The following is a 19,380-nucleotide window of genomic DNA, read 5'->3' as shown; positions in this document are numbered from 1 at the left end:
CAGGCTGATGGCTGGAAAGCAAACCAAGGCGTCTTTAGGAGAGCCGTGGGAGCGGGGGATGTCTGTGGGGAGGGGTTACAGGAACAGTCCCAACATACCTGGAGATAAATGGGGACCAACGAGAGTGAGGGGAGGCAAGTTCAAACCAAACTGGGCAGGAAGCAAATTCACAGAATGCTTGGGGGTTCTGGAGCGCACACTCCAGATCTAACGGTGCTCTGTAAGGAAAACACACTTCCAGTTTTAACAGCCGTGCAAGCCCGGAATATGTGCCAGTCAGGGCATTTGCTTGCTTTTAACAGAAAATATGATGTAACTCTAAGCATGTTTTCCACCTGGGAAAGTAGTGTACTCAGTCATCTTTTTAGAATTCAGTCGTCGGTTTTGTAAGGGCTCTCTCCCGTTGGATTGGAGGGAGACTTTGTTTTCCTCAGGTCGCGCGACTGTGGTATGGAGTATGTCATGTAAATAGTGTATCCTGCTTTACAGGCACAGCTATAAACATTACCATTCTGCAGTCACAGTTGCACTGTTGGAGGCTGCTCAAGCTCTTTCCAGAACCACCTGCCCCCAGGAGCTTGTCTGAGAGACACCCTGACCCTATCTCGCATAAGGCACTGGGATGAGTTTATAAAATCACTCTGCTTAAAAGAGACCAGAAGACAGCCTTCTTCCCCGTTTCAAAACTCTTGGTGGTGGTGTTGAATGAAGAGAACCTCTGGTTTTCTGGAGGGGGTCAGAAGCCTGGTCGGTGCAGTCTTTTCTTATTAAAGAAACAGCAACTTCAGATGTGTGGGAGATGGCATTTCAAGAGCAGAGCTAGCTTTGCTTCAAAGCAAAAGAAAAAGCACGTTTGAAGGAGAAGCTTGGGGAAAAATGTCACACCAACTAGTAAGACTTTATCCAGAAATTCTATTGAGCAAGGCCAGTATAGGCAGCCGGGTCTGCTGGGCCAGGCCTGTGCCAGGACATAAATAAATTATCACACCGGTTCTGTTCCGTGTGTGAGAGACGGGAGATCATACGGGCGGAGGGTTTTAGAAAGCATGGCATCCTTTGATACGCTTTGAAATTCGAATATGAAATATTGATAGAATGGAAAGGTTGGGCTTGCATGCAGAAGTGACTCTTTCTGACAAAAGTGCGGGTTGCAAATGCATACTTAGGGCCGAGTTTGTGATAATTAACAGGAAAAAAAAGCATCCCAGTGACAGCTCTAATTAATAGTATCTGTAATTAAAATCATGCCCTTCCAGCAGGAAAATTGTTTGAATTTCTTAGAGTGACCTTTATGTGGTTCCTCCTGGGGGCATGGTGGTTAAGTTGATATTGATTTTATAATGAGCTCTGGTTTGTTTAATAAGAATCTGTAATCCAGGCAATAAATGAAATGTATGCTTTCCTCCAATCCAGATTAAAAAAAAAAAAAGGAAAGAACACAGAAAAAAAAACTTTAAAAATAGGGTCTAGGAAAATTTGGAAATGAAAGCATTGTAGAGATTTTCTGGTGGGCTTGGTTTTGAGGTTCCTACAGAACACCCTTGTGGGAGCTACTTTGGTTAAATGTGGGGGTTTGCTCCCCTGAAGTGGACTGTTCACTGCTCAGAACATGCACTGGGCTGTCGTCTTGTTTGCGCTTGTTTTTAGCAGAGCGCACTCAGCAGATGGGGTGAGGCTGTCCTGATTCTTAGCTCTGCGTTTGCTGAGTCATGTATTAAGGGCTGGCGGGGAAGCGGTTGCATACAGAGGAGTTTGCAACTGGAAACGGCAGGCTTTCATCCATTCATGGATCCATACTTCATTAGGGTTTTCTATAACTGCCGAAGTCTGCCTGAAAAAGTTTTTTAAAGTATTTCGAAGCCCAAACAGTCATTTTCAGACAGTACCTTGCTGGCTTCGTTTTCAAATCCCTGGACTTCCGCGCTTTGCCAATTCTTCCCACGCTTACGGGTGCCGTCCAGGTAACCCTCATCCTGGGGTTACAAGGAAGACGGAATGACTTAATACGGAGCTTTCTTTCGTGGGGCGTCTGGGAATGTCCCATTCATTTTATAAAGTTTCTGAAGGAGAAGATAGATGAGCACTCTGCACGTTCGGGGAGGAGGGAGTGGCCCTGGAGCGGTGGAGTGGTAGGTGGCAGTGTCGTAAGCTTTACTGACCTCAGAGCAGGAGGAGGTCAGCCTTTAAAGGAGAGAGGCCTTGAGGGGCGGGCAGTGGAAGCTCGAGGCTGATGGTCTGCAGGCGGTGCCCCTGGGCGTCTGCCTCCTTCCCAAGCAGAGAGGCCACGCAGAGCTGTGGCACTGCCGTCTGCCTCTTCCAGCGGGGCGGCCCTCGGGTGGCCGACCCTTCATGCAGCCCTGGTCTTCCTCTGCTAAAATCCGTCCCTGTACGTCCCTGGTGCTCTGGGCCAGCCCCCGCCTGCTCGTCGTAACCCATGGTTTGGGGTTCGGGGTTCCTGTGTGCTCGCGGAGTGTCCCTGAGTCCTCGGCGGGTTTTTTTTTTTTTAAAAACTTGTTTCCAAACAGCGAGTGATTTGCATTATTAGCTTCCAGTGCAAATACGTTTAAACGTTTTTTCATCTTGTTCCTTAAAATAGACCTATTTTATAGACAGGAGTCAGCATTTTAAAGGCTCTTGCGTATGTGTGAGAGAGGGTGGTATTTCATTTGCTTTTCCTGTTGGAAAAGTCACATCTTTCTCAATAGATTCATATTTTAACACATAACAAGATATCAATTTCACCAGGTAATCTATTGAAGTTTAATTTGCTTGGACTTGAAAGAATTGGGTGTATTAACTTTTAGAAGAACTGAAATCCATCTTTAAAGGTCATGTTTTAATGGGATTCTGCAATTAAACTTTCTCCATTGTTTCAGTAAATGTTATTTTTGTTCTCTAAGTAGATAAGCATAAGATACTTTGATTAAATCTGTATTTTTGGTCTACAAGGCCAATTTCTTTGCCTTTATTCCTATTTTCTCCCCAACTGGCACGTCACGTGACACGCACATTATGTGCATACGCGAGCGTGTATTTACACACACGCGCTCACTGAGGGCAACCCCGGGGCTGCGGGACGAAGCCACAGCCCATCAGTGAGTTTTGTCACGCCAGTGTCCCACTTCCGTGGAAGGGGATTGGGCAAGACTGGGCAGAAACAAGCCCCTGGACGATCAGAGGCGTCCCCACCTTCCCCCCCGAGTCTCTTTGAACGCTGCTGTTTCCAGGCTTTGATCGTCTCTGAGCAGCAGCCGCTCCACTTCCCCTTGCCAGGGCGCAGCTCTGCAGAATCTCTGGCGAGGAGGCCTCCTCTGATGGTCTGTCTCCCAGTGCCCACAGGCCCCAGGGTATTTGGGGCCTTTGGAGCCAGACCCAGAGGAGAGGGCGGGGGCGGGGTGGGGGTGCCCATGGACAGTGGTTCCAGGAGCCCATAGGCCCTCCAACCTCCCCGCTGGGGCGAGGAGAGCCTGGCTCAGGGAGAGGGAGGCCCCAAGCTGGCTCTGCTCCTGACCTTTGACTCAGGGGCCTCTTCCTCGTGGGTGTCTCCTCACTCGGTGTTGCTCTCAACGCAGACACCGTCCCCCCTCGAGGTGGAATGCAGGGAACTCCTGGGGTTTACCTGATCCGGGCTCTAAACCAGCCCTTCCCACTTCAGTCCACTGCACATCTTTTAGCAGCTTGACGTGGCTTTATGTTTAAATCCTCAGGCTGAAATAATTCTTTGTGCAAAATTCCAATAAGCAAAATCTATCCTGCTTCAAAACTGGAAGGGTGCCCTGAAATGCTATTAAAGAACATTTCTTTCTATGATGACCTAGTCAGGCCTCAGGACTGGAGTCTTTCGGGTTTTGCCTCTGCAGAAGTGGCCGTCAGTACCAACCACCGCAGGCAGAATTCCCTTGAAACGTCCCAAATTCTGGTCATGTGGCAGGGGTGTGGGCTGCCGGGCAGCAGCCAAGCTGCTGAGGGCACGGCCCGGTGACCCCCGGACAGGCCTGGGCCCCTTGGTGAATCAGTTGAGCTTCCCTGCCTGCAGCCTTGTGAGAACCCCAGGAAAACGTGCTCACTTTCCCGGTGGTGGGAGCAAAGGGGCCCGTTTGAGGGACCTGCCTTTTTCCTGTGTTTTCCGTGTCAGGGGGCCCGGCTCAGGGTCGAGAGGCTCTGACCTGCACGCTCAGACCTTCCCAATACCTCTCCACTCCGGGTCTGAACACATCTCTGGAAGACCTGAATTGGTAGCGTGTTTTTCTCATAAATCTTAAATTTTCAAGCGTGCCGTTTCCAAAAGCAGCGACTGCACGCGCGTTCCCTGGATCCTGTGCAACGCGTTCCCTCAGAAATAGCCCCTGAGATCGGGAAACGTCTTCTAGGGGAGGCTGAGTCTAGAAAGGTGGCCAAAGAGACATCCACACGTGCCCGGAAAACACGCTGCCTTCCCGATGTAGCAGCCGCTGCCCCGATCAGACAGTGACAGTCAGGCCAGACTCACTAAACACCGAAGACCCCTCAGTGAGGTGTCTGGGAAGTGAACAGTCAGGACGTCTAACACGAAGGGTGCTGGGGCCTGGCCTCTGCAGCTCCCCTGGGATCCCGTGCTTCATCTATGGTCAGCTCTCGTCTTGCCGCTGTGTCCGTGGATCTGGGCTTGGCCCCAGGCGGGCCCGGGGCAAGGGGGCCTGAGGGGGCTCACCTGCCTCCTTGGGGTCAGGCCGCTTTCCTGGGCCTCGTGTCGGGACAGCCGAGGGCAGAAAGTGTACCCGAGAGGGAGATCCAGGCAGCACGGTGCGGGGCAGGCAGGGAGGGAAGGCGTGTCACTTGAATTGGCTGATTCTGGCGGGGGTGGGTGGAATGTTCGCGCGTCCGCCTACCCCTCTCTTAGCATGGGCCCCCACTTCCACCTCCGTGAGGCCCAAGCAGCACGCCCTAGGAGCCCGGGGCCTGGAGGACCCTCCGAGAGCCCCGCTTCTGCCCCCAGCCTCCGGCTCCCATGAGTGGTGCCCATAGACACGCTGGGAAAGCCCACTCCGGCCCTGGCCTGTGCCGCGGGGCCGCTCCGGGCGGCAGGCCTGTCTTGCGCATGCGGGAAGCAGGCGTGGGGTGGGCATGACTGGTCCTGGGCCCCAGGTGGCAGGTGGCAGAGCTGAACTGGCCACGGGACAGGCAGGCGGCAGGGACGCTCGCTGGACAGGCTTCCCCTCGCCAGGCCTGACGGCCCCTGTGCCACCATCCTCCTCGAGGTGAGGGGCACCGGAGAGGCGGGCGTCGTGCCCTGCCGACGCGGCGTCAGCTGTAAACCCACCCCAGGCCTGGGCACCGCTCCACCCAGATGACCGAGGGGTCGCTGGCCCAATGGGGACCGCGAGCACGGGGCCACAGGGGGGGCACAGAGCCCGCTGGAGGGCAGGGCGGCGTGCTGGAGCCTCAGTGTGGCCCCTCAGGCGGACGTGCCGGCAGGAGGATGCGCCGAGGCGCCGTGCCCCTGCGCTGTGGAGCGGGGATGGGGTCCAGGGCCATGGGGCCAGCGACCCTCCACACCTTGGAGAGAGGGCCGTGCGGCCCCTGCGGGTGGCCGGCTTCCCCTGCATGAGGGCGACTGTGGGCCAGGCTTGTCGCCCCGCCCAGCTGGGCTCCTTGCCCTCTTGTCTTCCCACCACACTTTCCAGTCTCTCTCCGTTCCTTCCCCGCCCCCATGCTTGATCTCGCAGAAGGCCCTGTCCTACTTCCTGGCGACAGCAGCGGGCATGTCCCTGGGCCCCACGCTCCTCACCCACAGGACAGGAAGAGAAGCACATCGGGCTGGTCCCTGGGCTCTAGAAGGTCCGAGAAGGTCACGGAGGTGCCCGGGCACCTCACTTCTATGTTCTGTTCAGGGAGCAGCTGTGTGTGCTAACCGTGGCGTGTGTGTGTGCTGACCGTGGCACTCGGGTGTTGCTGGGTGTGGGTTCTTCTGGAGGCGCGGCTCGGGGACCCCAGCCCAGGTGAACGTCTCTGACTTCTCGCCCTGAGAGGGCTGTTCTCTCTGCTTTCGACCCTGATCCAGAGATACAAGCACATTTCCTGGACCACAGTTTAGCACATACGTGCTGCAAGGATAGCAGTGTGCTTCTGGAGAAAGCCAGAGAGAAACCCGAGGCCTGACTGTTCTGCGGAGTCCAGGACATTGTGGGGAGGGCGCTGCTCGGGGCGCGCTGTGGGGACAGTGGCCGTGGTGTCCGTGGGGCGCTGCTCCCTGTCTGTCCAGGACCAGAGGCCGGTCCCGCCGTCCTCCAGCGTCTGGAAGAAGGTGGGCGCGTGTGCGAGCGCCCAGGGCCTCCTGAATCTGGCGGGCCTGCTCCCCCTGCCCGGCCGCTGGCGCCCCTCAGCGGGCGGCGGAGCCCGTGTCCCGGGAGACCCCCTTGGGCTTCTCAGGCGATGCCGAGCTCTGCTGAAAGGTGGGCGCTGGGAGGAGAAGCCTGCGAGAGCCCAGGGAAGTGTGAAAATGGATTCAACGGGGATTTAGACCCAGACGACAGGAGGGCGGGAGGGAATGCTACAAGGCAGGTAATCAGAGACCAAGGTCCTCGTGAGTGAGCCAGGCAGTCCCGCGAAGCCCAGCGGCAGGCCCACGACCCGCCTCCCCTTGCAGGGTCTGCCTCCTGCTCCGCGGCTTCTGCCGGCCCGGCCCCGGGGGCTCCACAGAGGCCTGTGCCCACAGAGCCCGCTGTCTGTCCCCCGGTCCTATGGGGCCGGCCTGGCGTGGGCAGCTGTGAGCAGAGCCCCGCAGCACCGCCTGGTCCTCTCCTGAGTCCCTGCTGGCCCGACGGCACCTGTGGACCCGGGGAGCCCCCATGCCACGTGTGGTGATGTCCACCCGCCCATCAAAGGCGGCCAAGCCCAGCTCTTAACTCAACACGGGCCTGGCACGACAGAGGGCAGAGCTCACAGAGGGGAAAGCCGAGGGCTGTCGGCTCCGACCGTTGGGGGCCACAGAAATGTGTGTTTAGGAGGGGAGAACGCTTTGGAAAGGGCAGCTGCACAGCCCAACCCAGGGGAGCCAGGCAGGGCACAGCGGTTTCCCAACATCAGAGGGGACTGTGCGGGGACACAGCGAGGAGGACGGCCCCCGCGAGCCCCCGACGCAGGGCGGTGCACTGACCCACCCGGGCAGGCTCAACATCCACACCGCTGTCTCCTGAGGCCCCTTTGGCGTGGAGTCTGTGTGCCTCGGTGCTGGGACCCTGTCCCCACCCCTGGCCAGCAGCTGCACGGCCTGTGTCTCTGGGTCCCTGCTGGCCTGCAGGTCACCCTGGGGGAGGGATGCCTCGGGGAGCCTCGGGAAGACCACCTGCCTCAAGCGAAGTAGGCCTCTTCCAGAAAGTCTTTTCCAGAATCCACTCCTCCCAGTGATGACGTCACAGTTTCTAAAGCGGCAGGGGCGGAAGAGAACTGTTTCAAAGCAGTTTACAGAGAGGACCGGTTCACACTGGGTTAGGCACGTGCCTGAGACGAGCAGCTCTGAGAGGGGCCCCTGGGAACCTGGGGTGGTCAGGGAGGGCTTCCCAGAGGAGGTGAGCAAGGGGGCTCAGACGGAGAGACAAGAGGCAGAGTGCCTGGGAAAGGAGGGGGCTGGAGTCTGGGCAGTGGACAGAGGCGTCTCCTTGGAGCTGACGCTTACACTGAGGAGAGAGAGGCCTTTGGAGGCGGCTGAGCCCAAATCCGAGAGCATCTTGGACAGGAGCCGGGAGGCATGTCTGTGCTGCACGCGAGTCACTTCGGGAGATGTCACCAGAGGGATGCCCGTGACAGGGGAGAAGCTCCGTAACAGTGTTTCTCTTCTCCATCAACTGCTCTTAAATTTTGTGGCTCAAAATATTTGAATCTCCGTTGGGGTTTTCTGTTTTGGAAATGAAAGTTGCTCAGTTGTATCTGACTCTTTGCAACCCCATGAATGGAATTCTCCAGGCCAGAATACTGGAGTGAATAGCCTTTCCCTTCTCCAGGGAATCTTCCCAACCCAGGGATCGAACCCAGGTCTCCTGCATTGCAGGCAGATTCTTTACCAGCTGAGCTACCAGGGAAGCCCAAGAATAATGGAGAGGGCAGCCTGTCCCTTCTCCAGGGGATCTTCCCAACCCAGGAATCGAACCAGGGTCTCCTGCATTGCAGGCAGATTCTTTACCGACTGAGCTATGAGTGAAGCTCTCCAAAGCCTTCCTGCTTTGAAAGACTTGCTGATAATTAAGAATGGAATTGTGGTGGGTTATTTATTAGCAAGGGCAAGGTATTCATACAGGTGACTTCCGATTAGGAAGGCGACAGTCATGAAAAAGTATTGTTTTAAGGTTCTTTAGTGTAAAAAATAATGCAACCAGCAAAGTTAGGTATCTAGGTGTGTGTTTGCATGCGTCTGTGACTATTTGGAGAATGAAAAAAGGAAGACTCGCAAATGATTGTATCAGCAAGGAAGGCCACATGGTTTAAGAAGCTCAGTTGTGTAAGGTGTGTGAGGATTACGGACAGGAAGCACAGGTTAGTGATGTTTCATCGCACATGAGCTAGAAGACTCTGTGTGACAGACGCTGGGGTTTTAACACCACCCAGGGTGTTAGTGTCAGTAAGGGACTAGATGGATATCCTCTAAAGTTAAAAGTTTGGGATTTGTTTTATACGTAAGCCTTTTATCATTTTCGTGTTTTGTAGACAGTGAAGCAGAAGAATAGCAAGTGAAAGGAATGTTCTTTAGATTACGTCCTTCACAATCCTGAACACCGTGCTCTCTAAGTCGAGTCCACGGCGGTCTTGGGTGAGAGGAAAGCGTTGTTTGTGCAGCAGCCGTCAGCTGGGAGGGCGGTTCCAGCTGGTTTACCTGTCCCCGGTCATCCCCACCCCGGCTTCCCCTTCCTCTCCCACATCCAAGAGAATGGGAAGGGAAGGACTGAGTTCAGCCACCGCTGAATCTGACATTGAAACGCCAAGGGGAAACTTCGGCGGCGTGACTGGGTCCCCGAAGGGTGCTGGGAGTTTGTCTCTGAGGGGAGGCAGCTGCCTGTGCCCGCCCACGCCCCCGCGGCCCTGCCCTCTGCCTTAATGAGGCTGCAGGAGGGAGGGGGAGCTGTGAAGCCCTTTTGTGCCCCTGCCTGGATCCGTGCTGGCCTTGGACCCTCCCTTGCGCTGCTCTGTCCTGGAACCTTTGTGCGGGCTGCGGCCCTCACTCTGAAAGCCCTCCCCCAGCTCTACCGCTCCACCAGCGTCCCGTCTGTCCCCCAGCCGGACCCCACACCCCCCGCCTGCCTAGCACGGCCCCTCCTGAGGGACCCCTCCAGGCACCTTGGAACACCCTTTACTTCTGGAGGGGCTTTCGCCACAGGCTGAGCCAGACCAGAACTCGGCTTGTTCCTTGCCCGGCATGTCCTCTGAAAAGAAGGCGAGGATCCGGGGAATGGACGCTCAGCCCCAGCAGGGATCTCTCAGGGCCCGGTAAAGCCTGGTCAGCAGGTGGGTCTAAGGTATCGTTGTGAGAGGAGCTGGTCGGGGGCGTGTTTAGAACTCTCGTGAAGACATCACCCTTGGCTTCCAGCGTCCAGAGCAGCGCCCCACACACGGCCCCAGGTGCGTGTTGAGCTCCATGTGTGGATGGACGTGACGACGGTGATGGCAGGCCTTGGGGATTCAGTATCTGCTGAGCAAGGAGAAAATTAGGATGGTGCAAAAGCTTTTGGCAGGAGATGGCTGCTCGTCCACGTCCACGTCAGGAGCAGGGCTCCCTGAAGAGGTGCGCAGTTCGTTCCCACTTGACGTGGCTGCTTTTTATTGTCTGAATATGAAATATGAGCCTGAAACGCCATGCACACAGATGGAGCCACTCCAGACTGCCTTTGCTCGCAGAGGCCGAGTTGAATGTGAGCTGTGAGGTGTTTCTGACATTCAGGACCCTGTGAGCTGTCAGCTGCAGGAGTCCAGGGAGTTCGGGATTTGTGTTTACTGTTTTATTTGTCTTAACGATGGTGGCCCCGCTGGGGCCCTTCTAGCTGGACTGGAACCCTCCTGTGAGGGCTTCTGGGTCTTGCTGGGGTTGTGGGTCAGACACACTCTCTCCTGCATCTCCGTGAATTCCAGCTTTCAGTCAAAGCATCAGAGATCGTTGCAGAAACCATGGTAACTGGGTTAGGAGAGAAGATGCTCGTGGAGTTACGTGTTTCCTTCCTGTGTTTTCCTTGTCGCAGCTCTTCCCCGATTTCACCCTGATGGTGATCAGAGATAGAGCATGTCCCAGAGCATGTCCCGGAGTATGTCCCAGGCCTGAAAGGACACTCAGGCTTGGGGTGGGACCTGGTAGACGGTGGGTGAGTCAGACACACCAGGGAGGAACTGAGTAGCGTGTCTTCTGGGCCCATCATTAGGCAGCAGGCCAGCCGTAATTTGGTGGTTTTATCCCCTGCACTAGAGAGCTATGGAAAATGAGACCGGACTTGAGCTGTCACCTGCGGCTCACCAGTGACATCCCAGCCCCACCTGAGGACCCGAGTCCAGCTCCTAGGCAGCCCCGCCCCCCGCAGCCTCTCGTGGGGGCGGCCCTTCCCCAGCGTCTCGGCCACTGCCCAGCGTAGGCGGCCTGGGCCCTAGGGGCTGCTGGCTGCAGGCATTACCCACTGATAAGCGGGCATTGGGAGAGCCTCGCTGATCTGTGCTGGACACTGAGGGGGACAGAGAAGGGGAAAGTGACCGCTGCCCTCGGTCTGGCAGGCGAGGACCGTCTGCGTGGCAGTGACCAGACAGCAGGCAGGGGCCGCGCGTCTCTGACTGTGGGCTGCTCCAGACACAGAAGCGAGCGGGACGCCCTTCTCACCTCTGCCAGCGGAGATGTGTCCGTGTCTTTACCCCTCATTTAGAGAAAGCGTTTACAAAATGGGAGCCGTGACTCAGTGTTGCTCCGTAAACACTGCTGACCGGGGGCTGTCCTGGACAGTTGACTGACGCCACGGGAGCCGGCACTGAAGGCGGCTGCACTCTGGCCAGAGGAGCCCGGGTCTGCAGCCACAGCTGTTCTCAGGGCATTGGGGTGCTGGTGGGGCACAGGTTAAAGGTCAGAATGAGCACCGCCTTGTGGAGACTCTCAGGCCAGCTCAGGATTCACTCTGGAGACGTGCTTCTCCCCTGCATGGCACGTGCATGGATGTGTGAGTGTGTGCACGCGTGTGCATTCATGTGTGTACACATAACGCATCCATGTGTACATGCACGTGTGTGTGCACACGTGTGCATTCGTGTGTGCACAGTGTGTGTTCGTGTGTGCACACACATGCATTTCTGTGTGTGTGCACAAGTGTGTGCACAGTGTGTGCTGTGTGCATGTGTGTACACATGCATGCACATGGTCTGTGCACGTGTGAGCATGCTGTTCCACCAAGGGAATGTAAACGTGATCTGGGCATCACTGAGCAGCTGCTGGATGCAGTGAAGAGGGTCCAGGATGAGTGGTGGGGACCCCGTGACACACGCCAGAGCTGGAGAGACAGGCTGAGCACCAGCTCTCATCCAGAGAGCAGGAGGAGGCCTGAATTGGGGACCCCACCCACTGCACCTGCTGCGCCTCTAACCACCCCCCGCCAGGGTTCTCTGCTTCCTACCCAGAAACAGCCAGGGCACCCAGTCCCTTACGAGGTCGCCGGGGAGAGCCGTCCTGGTGTGCACGGAGCACACACCTGTGTCCACTTCCCAGGGCAACGCTGAGCAGATGAGCTGCTTTCAGTGGAGGGGTCCCGTGAAACCACACCCTCACCCAGCGTGACTCTGTGCTCACAGGCCTGGAGGCCGTTCCTCCCAGTCACACTTGTCATGCGTCACAGCTGCTGGGGGAGAGCCCGGCTCACCAGGCGAGGCTTCACTTTTCTTCCTGGGCTTCTTCTTGATGGGACATTCCTGGGCCCAGAGTGTCCAGGTCAGACATTTCGCTCGTCTATTCACTGTGAATGTAGAAGTTGCTGTGTGTCAGACATACCTCGTGTGGGGTTTTATTGGGAAAGTGAAGCCTGACCAGTCAACTACAAACCAGCAAACAGCGGGAAGAGCAGACGTGCCCGGGCCTCACCCTAAGCGCCCGCCCCAGGGCTCCCCTGCTGCCTGCGGGCCACGCTTGTGGTCACGCCACCTCCGAGCATGTTCGCGGCACCTTCCGTCATCGCGTCTCCGTGACCTCCTGCACGCAACCCCCCAAACACCAGTCTGGGTCCCTTGTGCCCCTTGCCTCACCATGTTGTGGGGTCCGCAGTGCCTTCCGAGCTGGGCTGAGGCCTCCCAGGGCAGCCGCTCCTTTTCAGTGTTTTTATCCACCAGGAGAGTAATTGCCCCCCACCCCGCCTCACCGGGCACCTAATGAAACCCTTTCACTTTCTCTCGGCTTTGTGTGTCCCTCGCCAGCTTTGCCCTGCTACACTAATTACGATCCCAAACAGCCCCACAAACCCGGTGCCTTTGTGTGCACACTCGGCGTCCGCTGCTTTGTTCCCGCTGCTCCGTGAAAGGTACAAAGAGGCTGTTCTCAAGCCCGGGGAGTCCCGTCTTTCCTCGGGCGGAGTCTGGGGACGGCAGCCTTTTCTCTCAGAGCAAGCGCCACTCGGTCCAGGTTCCCCATCGGATAAGATTCCGCGTGTGAGGGTGGCCTTCTGCCGCCAGCGTCCTGTTCGGCTCACTTTGCAGGTTGTGCTTCAGCGCAGGGATGCTGGGCACTCTGCAGACGCATCCCAGGGCCGCGGCCGCAGGCGAGGGGAAAGCAGGTGGCTTCATAGACAACGATCCGCATGCCCTGTGTGTGCCTGGCGTCTGAGCCCACACCCCTGCACCCCCTCCTGCACCCCACACCCCCGCATGCCCGCACTCCCGCACGCCCACACCCTGAGGACCCCTGGAGTGGGAGGCTTCAGAGCTTCAGCAGATGCTGCGCTGACTCTGTTCTCTGGACCTGCCCGCTTGGGTGGCTGGCGGGGCTGGATGGACTGAGGGGGCGCCCTGCATGGTGCCAGGAATGGGGACCCGCGTTGGCTTGATGGGAAGTTCACGCCCCGTCTCACGTCTCTTGACCTACGAGGACGCATTCAGACGTAAAGTGTCAGGACACCTGTGTCACGTGTTTGATGATTCTGTGATGGAGTACTGGATTTTAGGGGGACTGAAAATGCTGTTCTTTTCTCTTTAGACTTCTGAACGCTGGTTTCCCCAAGAAGGGAGGGGAGAGATCCTTCCCACTGCAGACAATGGTCAGTTGGCAAACTGGGTTCCGCATGGCCCATGCCCTCCCCAGCAGGGGGACAGGGCACGTGGAACCCCGCCTTCCAGTTGCAGTGTCCTGGGAGCAGGACCTAGCGGGGGGTCCTGACTGCTTCCGCACACCCATGCACAATCCAGGAAGCTGGTCGGGGAGCCCGTGTCTGGCAGAAGGAAGGCATGGATGGCGGCTGCACACTCGCCTCACGCCCCAGCCCTGTGTTAGCTCCTTGCCCTTTTGCTGTTGGAATGCCCCCTGCAGCCCTGTGCAGCCCTGCTAACACCATCCCCACCCCCACAGGTCAGCAGGCTGACGTCCAGACACAGGCAGCTTGTCCAAAGCCTTGCAGCTGCTGAGCGCCCAAGCTGGGACTCAGGCCCGGGGCTTCTGGGTGGGACGCGTTGCCTGGACACCCTCGACCCAAAATGTCTGGCATGGACAGGGTCTGTCCTGGACCAAGCTCTGTCCCCCGACCCTCTTAACCCAAGGACAGGGTCTGTCCCGGGCCAAGCTCTGTCCCCCGACCCCCTTAACCCAAGGACAGGGTCTGTCCCGGGCCAAGCTCTGTCCCCCGACCCCCTTAACCCAAGGACAGGGTCTGTCCCGGGCCAAGCTCTGTCCCCCGACCCCCTTAACCCAAGGACAGGGTCTGTCCCGGGCCAAGCTCTGTCCCCCGACCCCCTTAACCCAAGGACAGGGTCTGTCCCGGGCCAAGCTCTGTCCCCCGACCCCCTTAACCCAAGGACAGGGTCTGTCCCGGGCCAAGCTCTGTCCCCCGACCCCCTTAACCCAAGGACAGGGTCTGTCCCGGACCAAGCTCTGTCCCCCGACCCCCTTAACCCAAGGACAGGGTCTGTCCCGGACCAAGCTCTGTCCCCCGACCCCCTTAACCCAAGGACAGGGTCTGCCTCCAGCCGATCTCTGTCCCCCGACCCCCTTAACCCAAGGACAGGGTCTGTCCCGGACCAAGCTCTGTCCCCCGACCCCCTTAACCCAAGGACAGGGTCTGTCCCGGACCAAGCTCTGTCCCCCGACTCCCTTAACCCAAGGACAGGGTCTGTCCCGGACCAAGCTCTGTCCCCCAACCCCCTTAACCCAAGGACAGGGTCTGTCTCCAGCCGATCTCTGTCTCCCGACCCCCTTGACCCAAGGACGGGGTCTGTCTTGGGCCGAGCTCTCTGCCCCGTTGATGCTGCTGATGCTGCTATGGGCTCGCCAGCCAAAGGGCCCCATCTCTGCGTGATTGCATGCGCCGCCCCCCCGACAGGAGCTCGGGACACTGCCTCTGGCCTCTCCGTGACTGTCCCCAGACCTGAGAGAGTCCGGAAGCTGAAGACACACAGCCACGCAGAGAAATATCAGCTCCCCAGAGACTGGCATCCTGGAAACCACAGTAGCGTGGTCCCAAACAGGCGGTTTCCTCTTCGCTGTCAGAAAAGCACTTCTTTTCCTTCGCATACGCCGTCTTCTCTCCTGCCGAAGCACAGGCACTGTGAGGAGAGACAGATCCGGCCAGACTCCTAGTGGGAGCGATCCCTGGGCCAGGGCTCCGGTCACAGCTGCAGAGAGCACTTGGTGGGAAGGGAGCCCCACGTCTGTGGGTGCAGCCCTGGGGCTCCAGCTCTGTGCTGGCACCCACTCTGCAGGGATGGACAAGGGGCGCCCCCAAGCCAAGAGCCATTTGAAGGGAACCCACAGACGGCTGGTCGACCCCGCGTGTAGGTCTGCGAGCAAAAGGTGCCTGTGGCTGAATCTGCCCATCTTTCTCTTCGTAACAGATTGCTCTTGGTTGTTGAGTCACGTGAATCGGGACCCGAGGATGGTAATTGCCTTTATCCACTCAAGGGCATCGTGCTAAATGCTCAGGATTGTTCTTCTGAGGGCAGCATGTCCTCGATCATGAGCAGAGTCCGTTTTTAATCAAAAGAGAGTGAGTCTGGATCTTAAACTCCTTAAAGATTTCTTGTCCAGTGGAGGGGCTGGAAGGTGCCATCCAGCCGAGCAAAGGCTATTTGCCAGACTGTCATCTGTGCTCAGGATGTGGCCACGTCTGCAAAGTTGAAGGGGACTGTGATTTCAGGGAGGCTGCGCTGTAGTCCATGGGCTTCACTGTGGCTCAGTGGTGAAGAACACCAGCTCAGGAGATGCAAGTTCCGTGGGTCGGGAAGATCCCCTGGAGAAGAAAACGGAGGCCACTGCAGTATTCCTGCCTGGGAAATCCCATGGGCAGAGGAGCCTGGCGGGCTACAGTCCATGGGGTCACAAAGAGCTGGGCACGACCAAGTGACACACACACGCACGCACACACATGCACACGCATGCACGCACGCACACGCACACGTTCACACCTCGACGGGCTGTGTCCCACAGTTTTCATTCTGGGGTTCCGTGGCCTCACCTGGGGATCAGTGCTCGGTGTGGACTCTGCCCCGCCTGCTGGCTGCCGGGGTGACGAGTGAGGAAAAGTCTCGAGCGTGAGCGGGCTTGTCTCTGGGTTTCTTTCAGAGCCGGCTGTGGAGTTCGTTCAGCACGGCCAGTTTCCTTTCACTCAAGCGGGCCGTCTTCCCCGGACGATCCTAGCTCACAGCTCTGCACTCTAACCCCCGTCACAGACTGCAGTGTTTATCACTCAATGGTGCGCGTGTCCTGGATGATGCCGCATGGCCCTTCCTGGTCGTAAACGCAGGCAGTTACTAAGGCAGGTAGGAATGTTCTAAAAGGTTCATTTTTCCTTAGAAATTTTTAATTTTCAAGCAATAGCTCAGAGCGTGGACAAACATAGAATCTCTGACATTTACTTACAAGCTAAGAGCAACGTAAAGGACAAACTTAAAAGGCTGCACGGTGACCCTCGGGGTTTCCGCATCTTTCTGTGACCGTCTGCCTCTCTGGGTTCACCCAGAGCGTGCTGCGACCGTGTGGGGGGTGACGTGGCCGCAGTGACCGTGAGGGACTCTGCCTGGTACCGGGTGGAAGGAGCCAGGACCGAAGGTGCACTTGAGCCCTTTCCTCAGACACTGGGACCCGCATGTCCCCTCCAGGGGGGTGTGGTCATCATCAGACTGGGGCAGGTCAGACTGAACCACTTTGGGGTGAGCCCTGTTTTTGCTGTGGACAGACTGGCCTGGCTCTCTTCGGTTAGGTCAGGAGCCGCTGCGGGGGTGGGACTTGCCTGCTTACAGGCCTGGCGTGTGCGCGGCGTGGCGCTCAGCTCTGTCATCCTGCAGCAAGCACAGACAAGCCCCACAGCTTCTGACGGTGCCACGGCCTGCTAATCCGAGCCGGACGCAACTCATCGCCACGTCTCGGCTCCAGAGCGCAAGGCTGGAACCCCAGCCTCGAGGCCTGCAGCAGGCAGACCCCCGGGGGAGCCGAGCTGCAGGTTGGGGGGACCGGGGAGCTCGGCCCTGACCCTCACTGCCCACTTCTTGCTTCCGGACCCAGGTCCCTCAATGGGGGCCCAGCATTGCTCCCCAAGGGGTGACACGGCGGTCCTGGCCCCCTGCCGCCTCCCCCACCTGCGGCCCCCCTCCTGGGGGGTTCTTCCAGCCACATGGGCCTCCTGCCCTCTCGCCCTCGCTGCCCACCTCCTGGCCTCCACGTCCGCCTTCGTCTGCCCATAGGGCTCCCAGCGGACGGACCCCTCGAGGTCCCTTGTCACCGCTCAGCTCCATCGGCCTGCCAGCCAGAACGTGGGGCCTGGCTGCACCCCCGCCAGGGCCCCCAGTGTCCAGTGTCAGGTGAGCGGCTTGCTGAGAAAGTTCCTGACAATGCTGATGGCTACCCGGGAGCTCAGGCTTGTTCGCAAACGCTCCACCTGAGCCTGGTCCCCACGCGGGCCTCTGGAGAGCTTTGCCCGTGTCCCCATTTCAGAGGAGGAGGTGGGGGCGCAGAGAGGCTCACCGGTTTGCTCAAAGTCACACAGCTGGCGACTGCTGCCCCCAGGACTCAGCGTCAGCATCACAACTCTGGATGTGAGTGGATGGACCCTTCCCAGAGCCAGGAGAGAATCAGCGTGGGGGATGCCGCTGTTCCCATCGCAGCCTTTGGAGCAGCAGGTGCTCTGGGCTCCAGGGGGCCTGTGCTCAGCCAGAGCGGCCTGGCGTGCTGTCTGGAGGGGTGGCTTTGCAGAGGCAGGGCTGCCCAGTGTCTGCTCGGGGCCCTCGGAACTCGCCTCCGCTGGTGACTTGCGGGAGCTGGGGCGAGGCGGCTGCTGGGCCCCTGGCATATCACCTCCCCCCTGACTCATCCACTGGCGCCAAGCTGGGCCCTCCCAGGCCCCCAGGAGCAGTGGCTCCAGCTCCCAGATGTCTCATCTCTGCCTGACCCTCCCCTTGCTCCACCACCTCTCAGGTCGTCCCGCCTCATCATCTATCATGTAGAAGCTGGACTGTGGTCAGTTTGCGGTCAAGCGTCCTCCCTTAGCGGCTGCACCCACTTTTATCTGCAGGTGAAAGAGGCCTGACCCCACGTGGGCGCCCCCGGCAGTGGGCCTGAGCGGCCCGGAGCCCCGCTCTGGGCAGGCGAGGGGCCTCCTCTGCAGCCTGGGGGCCCTGTGGTCAGTGTTGGTGCTCTTGGATGGAGGAGTGACAGCTTTTCTTGGATTGTTGCCGCAGCTTTTATTTAAAACACAGAGACCCACAAGGAGAGTCCACTCTCAGTAGCAGCCTGGCGAGTGCTGGGCCTGAGTCGCAGGGCCAGTCCCGGGGGGCCGCAGGCACCTGTGTGGGCTTGGCCGGCTCTCCAGGTCAGTCGTAATCACCAGTGACCCATGAGGAGGCCACGGGGTGATGTGGGGCACCCCCACCTCTAAAAGTCCTGCTTCCAGAGAAGTGTCTCTGGCTCGCCAGGCCACCAAGAGCAGATCTGGTTTAGAGAGCATTCCTGTCCCCACTGCACCAACTCCCACTCCTGCACTGACAGTGAGGGGCCCCTCCAACCCCGCTCTGACAGTGACAGGGACGGTGACGGGGTCTGTGATGGACCTCGTGGCGGGGCCTCGCTGGCGTTCCGCACACTGGAACCCTTGAGTCTTCTGCGCTCTCCGGTTCCTTCCATCTCAGGATGCAAGCACTCGGGCCGGGGCCCTGAATGCCTCGCCCGAGGTCACACAGGGAGTCTGGCCAGGCAGGGGCCCTGCCAGGGCGCGCCCTCTCCATGGGGACCGAGGAGGGATGGAATCGGGAGTGGCCGTCACCCTTCATCCCGGCGCCTCCGGGGCAGACAGCAGCTGCCCTGATGTTCTGCTGTTGGGGGGTGAACCGCCAGCTTCTCAGATCCTCTTCCCCGGAGGAGCCATTCTTGGAGGGCATGTTCTGTTCTTCAGGTGAACAACGTGAAACCTCACGAGTTACTGCAGAAAGTTCCTGGTGTGCTTTTCTCGAAGTCAGGGAACATCCGCTGTGCCTAAGTGGGAAGCGGTGGGACGTGGCTTGGCCCCTGGAGTCGTCTTCCTCGGTATCGGCACAGTCGCCTGCCGTGCGGCTTCCTGGTGGCTCGGGGGTAAAGAGCCCACCTGCAGGGCATGAGACGCAGCAGGTGCGGGTTCGATCCCTGAGTCGGGGAGATGCCCTGGAGGAGGGTGCAGCAACCCACTCCAGTATTCGAGCTTGGAGACTCCCGCGGACAGAGGAGCCCTGGCCAGCGGTCCCTGGGTGGCCTGTGGACACGGCTGAGCACGTCCGCCGTGCCTGGGCTCCTCGTTGCTTCTAAGGTTCCGTGAAGCCGAGAGGGAGTCTCAAGCAGACTGGCTGTCTGGGAGCCACGGGTAACTCCCGAGCCCTGGGGTAGAGCGGCAGGCCCCCCTCAGCACCGCCCTTCCTCCCCTTTGGTCTCTTCCGCCGGCTTCTGCAGTGCCCACACCGCCCCCCGCAGATGCTCTGACGGGGCTGGGGCCTCTCGGCCAGGCGGGCCCCCTCACAGCACGCCTGAGCCATCCTCTGACCCAGAGAAGGGTTAGCACAGCGTCCCCGGGGAGAGCGAGCCCTCAGCGGCCTCAGGACGAGCTTTCATCCCAGAGACGGGCGGCCGGGCGAGAGGACACGGAGCGGAGACCTCCTTGCCCGCAGGACCTTGAGGCCGGGACAGCAGCCTGGTGTGCAGGGTGCGGCCCCCGAGGGCGCCAGGGAAGAGGAGGCCCC

At 58.8% G+C, this 19,380-nt stretch overlaps 1 protein-coding gene across 1 annotated transcript in view; it reads left to right on the top strand.

Annotated features, from left to right (window-relative positions):
- PTPRN2 (protein tyrosine phosphatase receptor type N2) overlaps positions 1–19,380 on the top strand; it is a 464,846-nt gene that overhangs the window by 355,131 nt on the left and 90,335 nt on the right. The window lies entirely within an intron of this gene.

The sequence above is a fragment of the Budorcas taxicolor genome, chromosome 4, assembly GCF_023091745.1.
Source record: "Budorcas taxicolor isolate Tak-1 chromosome 4, Takin1.1, whole genome shotgun sequence".
Classification (NCBI taxonomy): Eukaryota; Metazoa; Chordata; class Mammalia; order Artiodactyla; family Bovidae; genus Budorcas; species Budorcas taxicolor.
Note: the sequence above shows the minus strand (reverse complement) of the source record. Positions and strands in the feature narration are given on the sequence as shown.